We start from the raw sequence: 11107 nt of genomic DNA, 5'->3' as shown, positions 1-11107 counted from the left end.
AAAGCACATTGAAGTATGACTTAGCTTAAGCGGTAACCCAATGTCTCTATTGTAGGAGTAGAGAGTAGAAGGAAGGCTGACAGACAATAGATGACAGTAGATGGAACACAGAAGACAGATGATTCAGATAGGTAACAGGTAAGTAGTCCTTGTGGCAAGTAGATACGTTATGACATCCATAGAAAAGACCAGACCATATGGTGGAGTGAACATGGGGCTTAAGTAGTGGTGTGCTGATGAGTGCTAACAATGGTGATGGCTTGCAGGTGCAGGTGATTGGTGAGTGAGTGCAGGTGAGGAACCAGAGGGATGCTGGGAAATGGAGTTCGGGGAAGGTAAGACAGACAGTGACTGTGACAACTCTCCATCCCATGCCATCCAAATTGCTCCAAACCGGTATTGTTCGTTTGTGCTCGATTTGTGCCAGTTTGTGCCATTAAAAGAATGACTTAAAATAATAATAGGCCTAATAAAAAAATAACAAAAAGAAAAAAAAACTCCCCGTCGTCTTAAATCGTTCCAAAATGGTGGTTCATTTGTGCCATTGAAAAAAGTGACTACGACCCCTTCTTAAATGGACTAAATTTGTGCCAGATATTGTCACAACCACGTAGACTTACATGTTACCTTCCTACTTTTGTAAACAGGCTACTATAGTGTCCTATGCTGTGCTATAGTACTGGGACAGATATTTGATTAAATAATAATAATAAAATACTACAAAATTGCATGGTGAATTTTCAAATACATTAACAGCTACCTATTTGATGTTTAACGTGTTTCTGCGCCCCTCAAAAACGTTAAACAATGCATAGGAAAGTCTGCATATAGAAAAGATATGTGCTCTGAGACTATAAATAAAAAAAATCATGTGTGCAGGTGTCACAAACTGCACAGGGACACAAAGTCTGAGGATCTAAATGCAGGATTTATTAAGATAATCGTAGTCGTACAGGCAAGGGTCAAACACCAGCAATAACAATGTCCAAGGTAGAGAAGAATCGTAAACGGGGACAAGCAATGGGTCAAGGCAGGCAGCAGACAAGGCAGATTAATCCGGTAAACAGGCAGGGAATCAGAAACAAACAACAAACAACAAACAACAAACAACAAACAACAAACAACAAACAACAAACAACAAACAACTCAGAATTGCAGTAGTAACACTAGACAAAACTTCACAGGGAATGAGTGAAACACAGGGACTACTTATACACAGGCACAAACAAGCTTAACAAAATAACGAGTTAACAAGGGGGCGTGGTCCAATGAGTGTCCATGGTAACAAACAAGGGGAGCAGCAGGGGAACATGAGGTACACAAACGAGATACAGGGAACACAGACAAGGATCATGACAGCAGGGCAATTTACAGGTTAATTTTGAATTTGTTAGACACGTCAGAGAAGTGAAATTTTTTATTAATTATTGTGCAATCAAGAAACTCACAGGAGTGTGTGTATGACATTTTAACACATCACTTCACATCTTCCACGGAGAAAGATAAAATGCTGCAACTAATGTTGTGGCAAATTCGATGTTTCTTCTGTTCTGGTCTCAAAGAAAAACTCTCAGAGTCAAAGTTCCAGATCTCAGAAGTATTTAACTTTATTGACAAGCAACAAAGTGAGATGCCAGCTCCATATCTGAATCTCTCTTAGCTGGGGCACAGTTTTTATTGAAACATATCACTGTAATGCATTTGTTCGATCGTGCCACTTAGACAAGGCAGAGGATTACTTAATTACGTGGTTAACTCGTACTGTATAGTACGATTTCTTGTTCGCGTTGAATAAGCGTGACCCAACTCTCGATTGGAAAGTATCACGATATTAAACAGCAGTTACACATGCCACATCTCGGTAAGTAGTTTGTCATGTGCTGTCCTAATGTCCTAATATAATGTTCTATATAAGTCCATTATATGTTATTTATTAATCAGATCGGCTCCATAATGCTCGCTGGATTTTATCTGCCATCTCTTACCATGTTTTGTTCCAAAAAGTTGAACATATATCGCTAGCTAGGGTGATTAAACGCTAGAGTTAGCGTTAGCTAGCTTCGATCAGTTTATTATGTTCATATTGGTGGAATTATAGAAGTAGTGACCACCACTGTACTTCTATTACTATTATGAAGTTTTAGCTCAATAATGGCAATGCTTACTATGCTTTTACCATAGTTACTGTGGTAATTTGTAGTTTAAGTACAGTTACCGCACTGTAGTTCTACTTTGATATGTGTAGTAAAAGCACAGTTATTGCAGTAGTTGCCATGCTGTTAATACCTTTTATTTAATATGCAAAAATTGTAATTCAGCATTTCTTTTTCTACCTTGCAGTTACTTCAGATCCCACACTACTCCATACAGACTTCCTACAACATATTAACCCAACGGTTCTTTTAAGAGCCATCTCTTGCAAATCTCCTGTCTCTCTGACACGCACGCACACACACACACACACACACTCTCTCACACACTCACACACACACAGACAGCGACTCTTTCCCCCTCCATCCCTCTTCTCTTCCTTTGTCTCTTTGTCTTTTGACTTTTCTTTGATTATTTCTCTTTCTTTCTCCTCTTCAATATGGCATCTTGTCAAAACTCAGGTTTTGACCAATTATGTCAGGAAGCTGCAATTATTACAAGGGAACTTGAACTCAAAGCTGCCAGTGCTGAACTTGAAACAGCTGAAGAAATTCTACTAACCTTCAACCCTCCACCAGTAATGCTGAATACATTTCATTTCAATTTTTTGTTTTGTTTTCATTTAACTACTTTTTAATTCAAATTAATTTGCTGTATTTTTATCTGTTAATATATTTAAAATACCTAGCTTATGATCATCTTAGCATTTTGTTTCAATATGAATTTACAAAAGGAAAAAATAAGTCATCCACCAAATATCTAGCTGAAAAAGAAGACCAAACAAGCCTGTAGCACTCGTCTCAGACCAGTCTCTTTTGTAGAGAGGGATGAGTTTGGGCATCTTGTGCCAAAACGGAGAAGGCCAAAACTTACCAAGGCAAACATCTCCAAAGGTACGTTTGTTATATTTTGCACAATGTATTCTTGCAGCTTATACATGTTTATCCTCTCATAATGAGTAGCATTATATTTTGTCTGTTCTGTATGTTTCTATTAATCTTAATCTGTTTTTTTTTAGCTACAACGATTAACAGCTATGTCATCATCTTTGGAGTCTGGGCAAGTAGACCTTGATCATGGTGAGTAATGACATCAACACTTTTCAAAATAACTAGTCATGCAGAGTTATTAGTGACTTTTTGTTGTTTCATTGTTCTTAGGTGAAATTCCATCACTGCCTTCTCGCACTGTTTGGCCAGCAGTTGAAGATAGAGGTGTGTATATTTGTATTGTTTAAAGAGTTCTCAGTATAATCACTGCTTTGTAATGATCAGTCTAACCAACTGCCATGAACACTATAATTACTTTAGTTTTTTTCTAATTCAGAAACTCTTCATCAAGAGGTAGAGGATCTGTTGGCTGATACTGGAGACATTCAGTGCTCAAATCCGACTTCCTCAAACACATGGTCAGTTCGCATGGCCCAGACTAAAAAGAAGTGTGCAGCTTTGAGGCCAGAGATGGTGGAATCTTTATTAACAGCTGAGTACACGGAGATCAGACAGTGCCAGCACTGCCAACTGAAGCGATCTGTTATCCGCTGCAAAGACTGTGTTCCTCAACAGCTGTACTGTGCAGACGGTGATATTTTGGCCCATGAAAGGAAACTGCACAACCGAGAGACGGATGTAGAAGGATTCTTTCGGGCCATATCCCCGTCAACTTTGGTGAAGGTGGATATTGACGGCCAATTCCATTTTGAGGAAAAAGGCATGTAATTCAGTTGTTTTAGAATTTATAATACCTTCATGTTAATCTATCATGTGAATTTCCATGTAATCATAATAATAACGCAGCTATGGTATTTTTGGTAAAGGTTGAATTTTCTAGCCTTACTCTTTTTTTTTTTTTTTTCCCCAGATTGCCTTTTGCCTCTAGAGACACCTGATCAAATTTGCAGCTGTGCCACTGATACCATTGTGGTGTCAGGAGGTAAAAAGGCTATTCTCATTGGAACTGATGGTGAGTCCAGTGTATCAACAACAACAACAACAACAAAAACTTATTTTATTGATTATTTTGTTTTTATACTATACAGTATTTCAATAGGTCACTACAATGTCAGCTTGCCAACCTTCACATGCTCAACATGCCATATGAGCAGAACGACCAGCATCCCACAACTGATCAAGTCTGGTTACTGGCCTGCCACAGCAAGCTGTGAAACGCTGTATAAAATTGATGTGTTTGTGTCATATGACCACATGAAATTGACTGCTCCTGGACTTTCTAGACAGTCCTTCATCAGTTTATTGGAACAGCGGACGGAGTTCTTTAGCCGAGTATTAATTGAATGAACTACTGAATTATTTCCTTTTTTCATCTTTTCATGTTTGGGAGTGAGCTATTTCTTACAAGGTTTATGTTTTTGTTTTTTTGTGTGTGTGTGTGTGTGTTATTTTACAGGATGGAAAGATCTGCACAGATGCTTTTCAAAGAAGTTTTTTCAAATGGAGATGCTGCCAGTTTGAAATTGATCAGCTCTGTGGACTGAAAGTGTTTGACTGTCCAGCCTGTTCTCCATTTATGCTTGCTGTGTCAGTAGATGGTAACAGGAAATTGTATTGCTTCAAAAGAAGGTAGGAAAAATTCTATATCAGTGTGAAAAGCATTAAAATAATATTTAATGCTAATTAGCTTTTCATTAAATAATTATGTAATTATATTCAAGGGCTGAAGATCATGGTCTGTTCAAAGATGTCTTTGTCTGTGAGGATGAAGATGTTTCCAAGTTCGTGGACTACATTAATAAGAAGACAAAGCATGTAGGTTGTATTGTTTTGTCATAGTGCTTTCTAAAATTGTGTTCCCCGAACAAAAAATAGCAATGGACATATTCATGTAAACACAATAGCAAAATTAAGACCAATGCATTGAATTGTCATATCTTTCTATCTCGCATGGCTTGCAGTAAAGCAAAAATTCAACGTGTGGTCATTTGAAATGTCTCTGTGTTGGCATTTTTCACCTCACATATTTCCTTAGACATTTATCCACAAACATCATTTAATACAAAGTTGTTGGATCATCTCATTTCTTTCTCCTCTTGATAGTCCGCTGGAAAAGGTGTCTGTGGATCGAGTCAGTGGACTGCAGCACGGGAGTCCATCCCAAAGAAAATCAACAAGCTGGATGAGGGGATGGAGGTGGCTGTCTGTCGGCATGGTGTGCTGCTGAGAAGTCTGAACATGATGAGGGGGGAAATATTTGCATATCCTTTGTTTCTCCAAAAGGAGCTGACTTCAAGGAATGTTCAGTTCATGTGGACTGATGTAATATGCAAGTACTGGCCATACCTGCAGAGAGTTGTTAATGATTGTCCAGAGCTTTCTCCTCTCCTGCACATGAAGCCATTCCTGTCAGAGATGCATGCAAAGGCCCGCTCTTGGAAATGTGAGGTAAACTGTTTTCCAGAACATGAGGGTACCAATTTGTGAGTTGTGTATTTATGATCAGTAATTGTGAAATTGTGTGTATATTCTAAAAGATGTGGTTGTTTTATTTGTTAAAGGAACACTCCACTTTTTTTGAAAATAGGCTCATTTTCCAATCTCCGATCTCCGGGTCTGGCGGTACCACTTTTAGCATAGCTTAGCATAGTTCATTGAATCTGATTAGACCGTTAGCATCTCGTTAAAAAATGACCAAAGAGTTTCAATATTTTTCCTATTTAAAACTTGACTCTTCTGTAGTTACATCGTGTACTAAGACCAACGGAAAATGAAAAGTTGCGATTTTCTAGGCCGATATGACTAGGAACTATACTCTCATTCCTGCGTAATAATCAAGGAACTTTGCTGCCGTACCATGGGTGCAGCAGGCACAATGATGTTGCACGATGCTAACTATGCTAAGCTATGCTAAAAGTGGTACCGCCAGACCCGGAGATCGGCTGAATGGATTCGAAAATGGTAAAACTCAACTGTTTAACTCTAGGGGAGTTGGAAAATGAGCCTATTTTCAAAAAAGTGGAGTGTTCCTTTAAATATTTGATCTCCATGCACAAGATTAAGTGGGGTGGTCGAAACCAAGAAGGAGGAGGCACCACCTTGGGTGAAGAGGTGGAACAAGTAAACAGCTTCTTGTGGAGAACTGCTATATGCAGTAAATACATGACCAAAGGAGGTAAGTGCATAACTACAAACATATACAATGCAAAGTTACCAAATGGGACTCAAAAAATCCATTCATTTTTGAATGGCATTAGTATTAAACTTTTACCTGACACTTGATCATCCCTAGAGGTGTTAATGCAAGTCCAACATCATTTTCATATCAGTCTTCTAAACAAACCAAAATGGAAAAATTGGTATGCAACATTAATGGGAGCTATCGATTATTTATATTATTTTACATTGTTTAGCTAGGACAGACATGATTACTATCCAGGCCATGGCATGGAATCAACGCAAAATTGACAACCTTGCAAACATGATGTCCCGAAGATTAATAAAGGTGTTTCTAAATTGCTTTTCTCTTTTACAGGTGACAGCTGTAGTCTTTTAGTGTTTAATTTTGCTGTAGTATTTGCTGTGGTTCAGTAGGCTAGTGGCAACTATAAAGTCAAAACTGTGAATTCCAAGACCAAGTTTATGTATTAATAAAAAAATGTATATCCTGTTTTTCCATTTGAAAAGGGTCATTAATCATGTATGCATTTGTCATTAGTTTTTATCTTTTAACAAATGCACTCTATGGTATTGTTCATTAGACAAAAGCACAAATTCAGGAGGAGTCCCTAAACCTTGATGCACTAAAGACAGAGTTTGCAGTAACAGATGACACGCTTAAAGACTGGACCAGTGAGATCCAGCAGTGGGCTGACACAGGTAGGCATATTTTAGATTACTTTAGCACTGTACTTATTGTTTTAACCCTTTCAGTAACAGAACTTTGACTGTAGTGTTGTGTATGACTTTTCTGTTTCTACTTTTTATAAATTTAAGCCTCATCCTTATAATCATAATGTACATGTTTATTTCTATTGTAAAAGCATATCTTATCAATAATTTAGCAACAAGTAAGGAGAATGCAAGCAGTCAACAGGGACTCCAGAAGACAAGTGAGACTCTTTATGTGAGCATCAGGCAGAGGAAGCGAGATCTTTACCGTCAAACAGGTTAGATCATTTTAAACATTAAATAATTTTAAGGCTTTTAAAGGCCAATTCACACCGCTCAGACAAACACCAACAAATGCATCAAGTCTGTTGGTGTTTGTTTTCACCTGTCTCAACATGTTCAATCAGCATTTGTTGGTGTCTGTTGGGGCAGTTATTTTCATAAATGTCAGCTTGATTGTTGGTGTTTGTTGGCATTAGTCTGTGTGGTGTGAATTGGCCTTAAAGGAGACATATTATCCCCCTTTTTACAAGATGTAATAAAAGAATGTGTCTGTGAAGTTTCAATTCAAAATATCCCAGGGATTATTTATTATAGTATGTTTTATTTGGGTGTGAGCAAAAACATGGTGTTTTCATGTGTCTCTTTAAATACAAATGATCAGCTGCTTTCGCTCCCTTTTCAAAAGAGTGTGTAGCCTTTATAGCTTGTGTTAGTTTGGATACTCCAGCAACAACAGCTGGAGTCTGAAGAATCTCATGCAGTGAATAAAATTCCCCAAAAAGGATTAATACCAACTGTTTGTGATCCAAATTCATATTCAGAACATGTAAGTACCACGTTATATACTGTGAATGTTTGTGTGTGTTTTTTACCATACTGTATGGCTAATGTGGCTAAACTTATTGTCTCTGTATTCACAGAGATCAGAGCTGTGTCATTGGTTTTGTTTTTAAGTACTAAAAGTGTGCTTCAGAATTATAGACAGTGAGCGTTTTCAGGTTAAAAATGACGCTCTGGTCTCTGTGAATACAGTAAGAGACAATGGTAACTTTAGCCACATTAGCACATTCAGAAAGGCGATTTGCGAAAACACGTTATAAGGTGCAGTACTTGCATGTTCTGGATTTGAAAAGTTGGATCACAAATAGGGCTGAACGATTAATTGCATTTGTGATAATATCACGATATGATAAAACAAGATTTTTGAAATGCAAAGGCTGCGATTTACACTCTGGACACGTCACGTGACATGCGAGAGAGTAAAGCAGTCTTCAGAGGAAGCATCAACTTGGCATGTTACGCATATATATAGGCCTGGCCTACAGGAACAGTTTGTTTAACCTAATATTGTGTTGGTCATACTAGGGGTGGGAGAAAAAGACAATGCATCGCGATTCTCTCTCCAACGATTCTGGATCGATTCTGAGCTTAGTTTTTAACCACAGATGTTCATTATTACAGCCATCAACAGATTAGTTATGTATGAATAGCTGAAACATTATATCACTATCTGCTCTGGCAAGGGTATAAACATGCTAATAGTGCAGAGATCATCGCCAGTGAATGGGGCTTTTCCCTACAATGATGTCACAGTAGGGAGAAAACTGGAACAGTGCGTTTTCAGACACTGCTTCTGACTTATGGGGATTATAAAAAAAAAAAATAGATTTTTATGATTGTAGGGTGGTTGGTTATACACACGGAGACACAACGTTCAAACACCATGTAAAAGTGAATTTTACATAATAGGCCCTTTTAACAATTTCAACACTGGGTTGTGTTGTTTTATAATAGTGAGACCTTGGATAGCACTGAAGAACTTTGGGGAAAAAAATAAATGTTATGTACTTTAACAAATATGTACAGTATTTTGCAAACTGCTTTCTGAATGAATTTTTTTGCCTATATATATATATTATATAAAATAATTTTTTTTTAATTTAAAAAAGTCTTAAATTGCACATTATGGCATTGCATTTGTCTTTTCAGATGGAAACGAGAGAAGACTCCGTAGAAAAATTTTGGAGGAAAAGGCCAAATTTAGTGCGGCTGTAGATGAGTACAACAGGGAAGCACCTGAAAAGCTGCAGTCAGCTGACACCATTCTGGCATCTGAGAGCTGTGCATGGCCATGGGTGCTGGATGAGCGTGGTATGTTATGTTACTCATTTAAATGTATGTAGTATGTAGCAGCTTATCTGCTTACAGTGGATATTGTGTATACCTATTGTGCAGCAGGACAAGACCAAATACAATAACTTATCCATCATAACTTATATTCATCATATCTATCAATATACTAAAAACTTATTTACATAGTAGTCATTAATAAAATGTATAATAATACATTCATAAAAATTGTAGCTTTGATAATTGTTTCTGTTTATACATGCAAACGTCAAACAAAATGTTTAATTTATATTTATTTTTTAATTATATATTTAAACGCCTTTGTACAAAGTATATTGATACACTATTCATGTCATTATTTTTGGAAATATCTTCCCAGATAATCTTGTCACCGAAAAAAGGGCATTTGACCAACTGATGCTGCTGAAGCGCCTTACCGAAGAGGAGTGCATTGTCCTGAATGAAATCAGGAATCACTGGAAAAGCCTCAAAAGGGATCTGTCTCTTCTAAATGACCTTTCATGTCATGTTGCTGTTGATATAAAAAAGAACTGTAAGTACTACATACTTTTCTGTTCATTTTGTTAAAAACAATATTAACATCAATATGTCCATAATATCATGCTCTTTAACTGAATCTGTTAATAATCTATAATCACTTTCTTCAACTGGTGAATAAGTTAATTGATAAAGTTTGCAGAAAATTAAAGCAGAATAGAACCTCCTTAAAATGACTGATTTATAATTTTGTTTTTTGTTACTTACAGAACAGGACTCTGGACTTTCCAAAAGTGGAATTCTGGGACTTCACGCTCTACTACAGAAAAAAACTATGCTACCTAAAAAGTCACATCTCCTCGGTTCGGCAGCTGTATGGTAGTGTCCTAGACAATTGTGAGGTGTGTGAGAAACTGCAAGATGATGATTACCTTGACATGGATGAGGATTATATCCAGTATGGTTCAGAGGATGAGCAGGAGGATGAAGACGAAGTTTCATTTGAAATTTAAAACTTTGTAAATCATTACTGTGGAAAAACTGAGCAACATACACTAAATACTCATTTAATTTCCATTAAATCTTAACTGTCTATATTACTTGATAAAACACTGACAAGGTGTTGTGCAAATGTGTAATCCTACTGTTAAATTCTTGTTTTTATATTACATTTCATAATTGACATGGTAAAAATTACACTGTAAAACATTACTTGCACTCACTATTATTTATTGTTAAATAGCTTCTTGATGTAACAAACCTGTAATATTCATGACTATCTGTACAATGTTTTACCAAAATGTACCAAATTTGTGACAAATTCAGACAGAGTACCTGCCAACCAATTTTATTGTTTTCAGTATGAGTGTGCTGCAGATTTCATGTAATGGGGTAGATGTTTGGAAATGCAGTGACCTGTCCAATAAATGTGCTAAACTGCTTTGCTCTAGAGCTGATATGTTACTAAAATGCCTACCTAGGTCCTTTTTCATCCTTGCCCTAATAGACTGATTGACAACTGGTTAATTTGATTTATAGCCCATTTCAGGTGAGTACTACTGGATTTATGTGTGTAATGATTCAAACTCATTTATTCAAACTTATTTCAGGCTTAAGACTGTTTTCAGAAGCTTACATGTGCTACATTTTTTTTTTTAAAAGCCTAAAAACAGCTCAAACATGCATTTTAGTCCAGGACTATCATAAGCATTGTCTGTGAAACCAGAGGGTAAATGTTTATGTATTTAATATATGTAATTAATTAATATTACTTTACCCAATGGTGTATGCAATGGATGGAAACCATTTGGCCCTTGCTTGGAAGAGCCTAACTTAAAGCCTATTTCTACATCAGGTTAACCACACAAAGGAATCTATCGTTTAAACATTCTAGTTTACATTTAATGGGAAATTATAAATGTATAAAAAAAATAACAAAATATATGTTTTGTCACGAATGCCAGCGAAGTTCCCTCGATCGGCCA

General features: G+C 36.8%; 1 long non-coding RNA gene across 1 annotated transcript; it reads left to right on the top strand.

Moving 5' to 3' along the window:
* Nucleotides 1-6039: 6039 nt before the first annotated feature.
* LOC127519421 (uncharacterized) lies at nucleotides 6040-10856 on the top strand. Its single transcript, XR_007931819.1, has 6 exons — nucleotides 6040-6276; nucleotides 6863-6980; nucleotides 7166-7270; nucleotides 8985-9146; nucleotides 9505-9678; nucleotides 9893-10856. It is a non-coding gene; the product is annotated as an uncharacterized LOC127519421 (long non-coding RNA).
* Nucleotides 10857-11107: the final 251 nt, after the last annotated feature.

The sequence above is a fragment of the Ctenopharyngodon idella genome, chromosome 9 (assembly GCF_019924925.1).
Source record: "Ctenopharyngodon idella isolate HZGC_01 chromosome 9, HZGC01, whole genome shotgun sequence".
NCBI lineage: Eukaryota > Metazoa > Chordata > Actinopteri > Cypriniformes > Xenocyprididae > Ctenopharyngodon > Ctenopharyngodon idella.
The sequence above is the reverse complement of the archived record's forward strand: the minus strand, read 5'-3'. Positions and strand labels throughout refer to the sequence as shown.